Source organism: Triticum urartu, chromosome 5A, assembly GCF_056163025.1.
Source record: "Triticum urartu cultivar PI428250 chromosome 5A, HENAU_Tu73, whole genome shotgun sequence".
NCBI classification, from domain to species: domain Eukaryota; kingdom Viridiplantae; phylum Streptophyta; class Magnoliopsida; order Poales; family Poaceae; genus Triticum; species Triticum urartu.
The window spans coordinates 79,470,570-79,477,054 of record NC_141877.1 but is presented as its reverse complement, the minus strand read 5'-3'; the positions used below and the strand labels follow the sequence as shown (position 1 = coordinate 79,477,054).

Genomic DNA, 6,485 nt, shown 5'->3' with positions numbered 1-6,485 from the left:
TGACGTCCGTCGAACTCTTGATCCAGCAGAGGGTCGAGGGAGAGTGTCGTCAGCACGACGGTGTGGTGACGGTGATGGTGATGGGATCCGCGCGGGGCTTCTCCTAAGCACTACGACGCTATGACCGGAGGAGTAAACTGTGGAGGAGGCACCGCACATGGCTAAGAGAACAATTGATGTGCCTTTGGGGTGCCCCCCGCCCCCGTATATAAAGGAGAGGAGGAGGAGGCTGGCTAGGAGGCGCGCGCCATAGTGGGGGAGTCCTACTAGGAGTAGGATTCGGCCCCCCTTTTTCCTTTCTTTCACCGGAGGGAAAAGGAAGGAGAGGGAGAGGGAGAGGAAAGGGGGCCACGCCCCCTCCTCCTTGTCCTATTTGGACTCCCTAGGAGGGGGCGCGTGCCACCCCCCACGGGCTTGCCTCTCTCTCCCTTAGGGCCCATGTAGGCCCAATACTTCCCCCGGGGGGTTCCAGTAACCCCTAGGTACTCCGGTAAAATACCCGAACCTCTCGAAACCATTCCGATGTCCGAATACTACCTTCCAATATATGAACCTTTACCTCTCGACTATTTCGAGACTCCTCGTCATGTTCATGATCTCATCCGGGACTCCGAACAAACTTCGGTCACCAAAACACATAACTCATAATACAAATCGTCATCGAACGTTAAGCGTGCGGACCCTACGGGTTCAAGAACTATGTAGACATGACCAAGACACATCTCCAGTCAATAACTAATAGCGGAACCTGGATGCTCATATTGGTTCCTACATATTCTACAAAGATCTTTATCGGTCAAACCACAATAACAACATATGTTATTCCCTTTGTCATCAGTATGTTACTTGCCCGATATTCGATCGTCGGTATCACCATACCTAGTTCAATCTCGTTACCAGCAAGTCTCTTTAATCGTTCTGTAATGCATCATCCCGTAACTAACTCATTAGTCACAAGGTGTTCCTCCGGTATTCGGGAGTTGCATAATCTCATAGTTAGAGGAATATGTATAAGTTATGAAGAAAGCAATAGTAATAAAACTTAACGATCATTATGCTAAGCTAACGGATAGGCCTTGTCCATCACATCATTCTCTAATGATGTGATCCTGTTCATCAAATGACAACACATGTCTATGATTAGGAAACTTAACCATCTTTGATTATGGAGCTAGTCAAGTAGAGGCATACTAGGGACTCTCTGTTTTGTCTATGTATTCACACATGTACTAAGTTTTCGGTTAATACAATTCTAGCATGAATAATAAACATTTATCATGATATAAGGAAATATAAATAACTACTTTATTATTGCCTTTAGGGCATATTTCCTTCAGGATGCACGGGCCTCTTGGCCTTATTGTTGCAATGATTTGGAGGTGCCAGATTGAATGTGGCGGTGGCTCTGGTCCACGGCAGATATGTGTCGTGGCGGAGTGGCTGTTGGCCATCGGTGACTTTACCTTGCCTAGATCCGGCCATGTGGGCTCCGGTCTTACCAAGGGTCTCATTCTGGGTGGAAGGAGATGCCTTTTTCCCCTTTGCTTGTGGATGGAGTCCGTGGATCGTGGAGAGGGTGGTGGGATGGTCAAGTATGTCGGTGCGGCGACTCTGGTGGTGGGAGCTATGGTGCTTGTTGGCGGAGCCCACTACTCGGGTGATGGCTGACTACCATGGTCATGAGGGTGGTATGGTGGCTGGTGATTGGCGGTTGGTGGTGGTGGTGCGGTAGTCTGCACCATGTTTCAGGTGAGGATATATAGTGCGAGCTAGGGTAAAAACCTTGGCTGCCTCTGGTCACGCCGACGGCAAGGGCGCCTATGGACGCCGTCTCCTTCTTGAAGGCACCGTGGCAACTGTTCTTTTCGCTCCGAGACACTCTAGGTGAAATTCCAAATCATTTGCATCAGGCGGTGGCGGCGCTTCGTTGTTGTGTCTTTCCCGAGGCACCGCCTTGCAGGCCTCAGCTTGTCGATGTCCGGCTTTGTCCCGTCAACTTCAAATGATGCTATGTTATGCTTATCTTTCTTTTGCTTGGAGGTGTATGGTGTGATGTAACTTTTCTTCGACACTTTGTATCCAGGCCTTGGGGGTGTGTGGTGTTGTGTGTGTATGTGGTTGATGCTTAATCTATAAAGTGGGACACCGGGCCTTTTTCTTGATTCTAAGCATCCTCTGGCTGTTGAGCTCTTGTGCTAATTTATTCTTAAATACAAAAAAAGGTTGAAATAGGGCAAGTGTATGTTTCGATATTTAATTAGAAACATGAATTTTCTTGCCAGGAATACGTTAATTTCATTTTCTGTACACACATTTTACTGTAAAACTAAGTAACGTAAACAGACAAAATTCGACGATTCTGTTCTTGTAAATCTAGATTATATTTACTTATTTTACTGAAAAGATACAGTGTACAAACATTTACTTCTCGGCACATATATCTGCAGAATCCAACTTCAGATTTGTGCATGCAAAAGCGAGGACAAAGCTCTTACGCCCCGACCATCACATCACTGCAATTCTTTTTGGGTTGCAAACGTGTATGTTGGACTACTGAATCTAACAACGTGCGCACAATTTAATGGAAAAATGTCCTCCCTGTTGAAATAAGATATGACTCCATGGAACTTAATTAATCTGAACCATCCGTTGCCAAAACACACTCCAGGTAGTCAAGTGGATACCGGACCCAACCCAACCCACATCTGTATGAATAGTCAACTATATCGGGACAATGGATGGTCACACTCCCAGTTCATTATGTTTAGAAGCTTCCTTACTGGCTATATCTCTCGCGCAATTTTGGTTAAACTATTTAAGCAGACAATTCAGACACGAGGCCTGAATATAAATATGATAGTATGTTGGTATGGGCATGACTTCATATGCACCCGTCATTGGCCGGTCGCCTTAGCTAATTTAATTTCCATCCACCCATGTAAGTATCAGAACTATTCTCTCTACGAATATGATGATCAATCAAGAGAACCATTTTTTTGTGTCGAAAGGCCCAAGGCCATGTATTAAGATTGAGGACTTTACAAACACACCTACAATAAAAAGCCTTGGGTGTGCCCAAGTCTTACTCCTCCTGCATCCATCGATAGCACGTCGCGAGCATAGCTTGATGCCGCTTCTGAGTCTCCACCTTGGCGGAGCAATTTTTTTGAGACCCAGGAGCATGTAAAAGCAGCCGTCGAGAAGCCGTCGATGCAGACCAGTAGACATCGATGGCTACGATCTGTGAAGCAAATTGTTGCTCCGAAAAAGTAAATGCTGATAAGGGCCTGTAGAAACTCAAAGATCATGAAAACCGGCCAAATCTAAACGGATCCATCGTAAACTTAAACCGAGCGGATCTCGAAAGACGTGTCGGAGACACAAAACCACACACCCTTCGCCGGTGATGAGCATACCAACGGGACAGGGATAGGGCAGGGAAGACATCTTTCCAATTGATATCTATCACCACATACTTTTTTTTAATATGGTATAATCGCAGATGCTCACATACACACACCTCTATGAACCCACACATGCACCCCCTACTCCTATGAGCGCCTCCAAGATACCGAGCCAGCATAACATCTTGAGATTGACGAAATCATCACAAGCGCCTCGTAGTGAACGAGAACGTCTTTTCCCAATGAACGAACATCGCCGAAAAATGCATATGCTAGTGTCAAGTGTAGGACTTAACCCTGGTGGGCTGGTTCCATCACAAGGAACCTGGCCATCTGAGCTACATACTTTCTCTCTTTGTAATGTTGTCGTTTAATCAATAAAATGCCGGCATTCTATTTTTTCTATTAATACGATTATTTCATTCGACACTAAGGAGAATACATATACGTGCAGAGGCTGATTTTTTAAGACAACTAATTAGTCAAAATCACACATGCCTGCAGCTTATTGAAAAATAAAATATAATGACGACCGTCCAGGTACAGGGCATTCATTCAAGCCCAACAAAGGATCGATCCACTTGCTTTAACCGATACTAGTCTAATTAACAACTTGCAGTAGTAGTGCTTCTTAAATTGTAACGTTGAGCTTTTAAGCAGGTGCAGTGCTAGCGATGAGGGGCCCGTCGTCCACAATCTCAACCGCGCGCGCCAGAGAGAATCGATCCATTAGGGCTGGCTAGCTAGGTATCACGACGGAGCAGTAGTATATTAAATACCACACTCTCACTCTCTGCCATTCACATCGCCATCGTCGTCGACACATCCACACAGCACACACACAAAGCCTAACTAGCTAGCTTCAGCCTCTACTTACTAGGGTTAGCTAAGAACGATCTCGGATCGATCGACTAGATCACTAAGTAATGGAGGGTGGCGGCGGCTGGGGTGATCAGGCTGGGAAGGATGGCGGAGGCGAGAGCACCAAGTACCGTGGGGTGCGACGCCGCCCGTCCGGCAAGTTCGCGGCGGAGATCCGCGACTCCAGCCGGCAGAGCGTCCGCAAATGGCTCGGCACCTTCGACACAGCCGAGGAGGCCGCACGGGCCTACGACCGCTCGGCCTACGCCATGCGCGGCCACCTGGCCGTGCTCAACTTCCCCGCCGAGGCGCGCAACTACGTCCGGGGTGGGTCGTCGTCGTCCCAGCAACAGGTGATTGAGCTCGAGTGCCTGGATGATGAGGTGCTGCAGGACATGCTCAGGGACGGGAGTGGTGGAAGGAATAATTAACACTACCGAATTTGAGTACTGAGCTACTGATCGTGCGATCAATTCATGCACCATCACCTGATCGTATTTATGGCTGTGATGCAAAATCATATAGATCATCCATGATCGAGCTTCCGATCCGTGCTTTGCATGCATGTATGTCAATGTTGGATTTCCAGTATTCTTAGGTGTTCAATGAAACTATATATGGAAGTGATCGATCTGATGTGAGCTGATCAGGAACCCTGTATTAATCGTACGTGATCCTATATATCATCATGCAAGTTACTATGTAATTGGGTTGCTTGTTGGATTAATCACCTTCTTCTCCTCATTTAGTCCCCACCCCCGAATACAGTTTTGGTAGATCATGCATGCATGCGGAAATCTGTAGAGGATCTGAATTGCAAGCCTATATGATTAACGTTTTCCACCTAATTGATTGGGCCTCCTCCTCCGGTGCGGCGGCGCAGCGCCGCACCGGGGCCTCCCCGCCGGGCCTCCCTCTCCTCCCCGCCGGGCATCCCTCTCCTCCCGCCGCCGCCGCCGAGGGCATCGCAGGCTAAGCCTGCAGGCCGCAGCGGCGGCTGCGGCAATCTTCCTCGGCCGAAGATCGGATCTGGGTGGCGGCGACCCACTCCGGCCGATTCAAGGGCGGTGGCGCAGGCCGGTGGCGACTAGGGTTGTCGTGCTGGCGGCGGCAATGAAGAGATCACGTCGGCGGCTAGGGTGTCCGATCTGGATCTCTTTCGGATCCAGATGGTGGTTCCTCGAGCCGTCGTGCGGATCCTTTGTTCTGGCGCGGCAAGCGGCCTCTGGACTAGGCACGCGACACGAGGACGTCGGGGGCTCCGGCCCTGGGCGTGGAGGTGGTGGCCATCTTATTCGCCGGAGGTGGGCGGCTAGATGGTTGTGGATTCTCGCACCCAGTCCCGGCATAGAGTGGGGAGACGAGGCTGCCGGTGTAAACCGTGCTATGACTCGGGTCATGGCGGGCGATGGCGGCGTTTTCGCGTCGTTATCTTGTTGAAGACATCGCCTCTGCAGTTTCTGTCGACTTGCTTGCACTGCTCTGGGTGAAAACCTAGATCCGGAGTTTCCGGATCGGACAATGGCGGTGCTTTTGGCGTCGTTTTCCCTCATGGGGGCATCGTTTTTTGAGCAGCGGCTGGATGCAGGACCAGAGGACGGATTCTTTGGTGGAGCGGTGCGGCATCTCACTCATTGATGGCGGCGGGTCTCGGCTGCATGGCGCTGTGGTGACTCTGTGTCCGATGCGCGGAGATGGACTCGCGCAGAAGGGTGACGCGGTCTGGCGTCGTGGTGGCGTCAACGGCAGCTAGACCGGGCAAGGTAGATGCAGCAGTACAACTCTGAAGATGGATTGGTGGCAGGTGGCTGCGGCGGCCTCAGACCCGGCAGGCGTCCTGGATGAGGAGTGTGCCGGACTGGTAGGTGACCCATACCCGGCAGGCGTCCTGGTTGGGACCTCAGGTCTTAGATGTTAGGTTTGGTTACGAGTCTGTTTGGTACTAGGCCCAGACTATCAGCATCCCTTCATCACTTGGATAGGAGTAGCGACACTTTTGTTGCCTAGACGGTGGCTTCAGTCTTACTGTTGTATGACTTTGTAAGGTCTTGTGTGAATAATTAATAAAGTGGCTGCACATCGTCCAGATGCAAAGATCAAGGGTCCTCCTCCATTTCTAAAAAACCCGACTTTACCATAAACTAGTATATAGTACTACAAAGTATTTGTTGACGCCGCCAACAAAATTACAACATCGGTGCATGCAATATATGATTGGTT

The 6,485-nt window shown here is 49.5% G+C and overlaps 1 pseudogene; it reads left to right on the top strand.

The window, feature by feature from the left end:
* The first annotated feature begins 4,226 nt into the window (after positions 1 to 4,226).
* On the top strand, positions 4,227 to 4,917 carry LOC125506792 (ethylene-responsive transcription factor 14 pseudogene; annotated as a pseudogene).
* Positions 4,918 to 6,485: the final 1,568 nt, after the last annotated feature.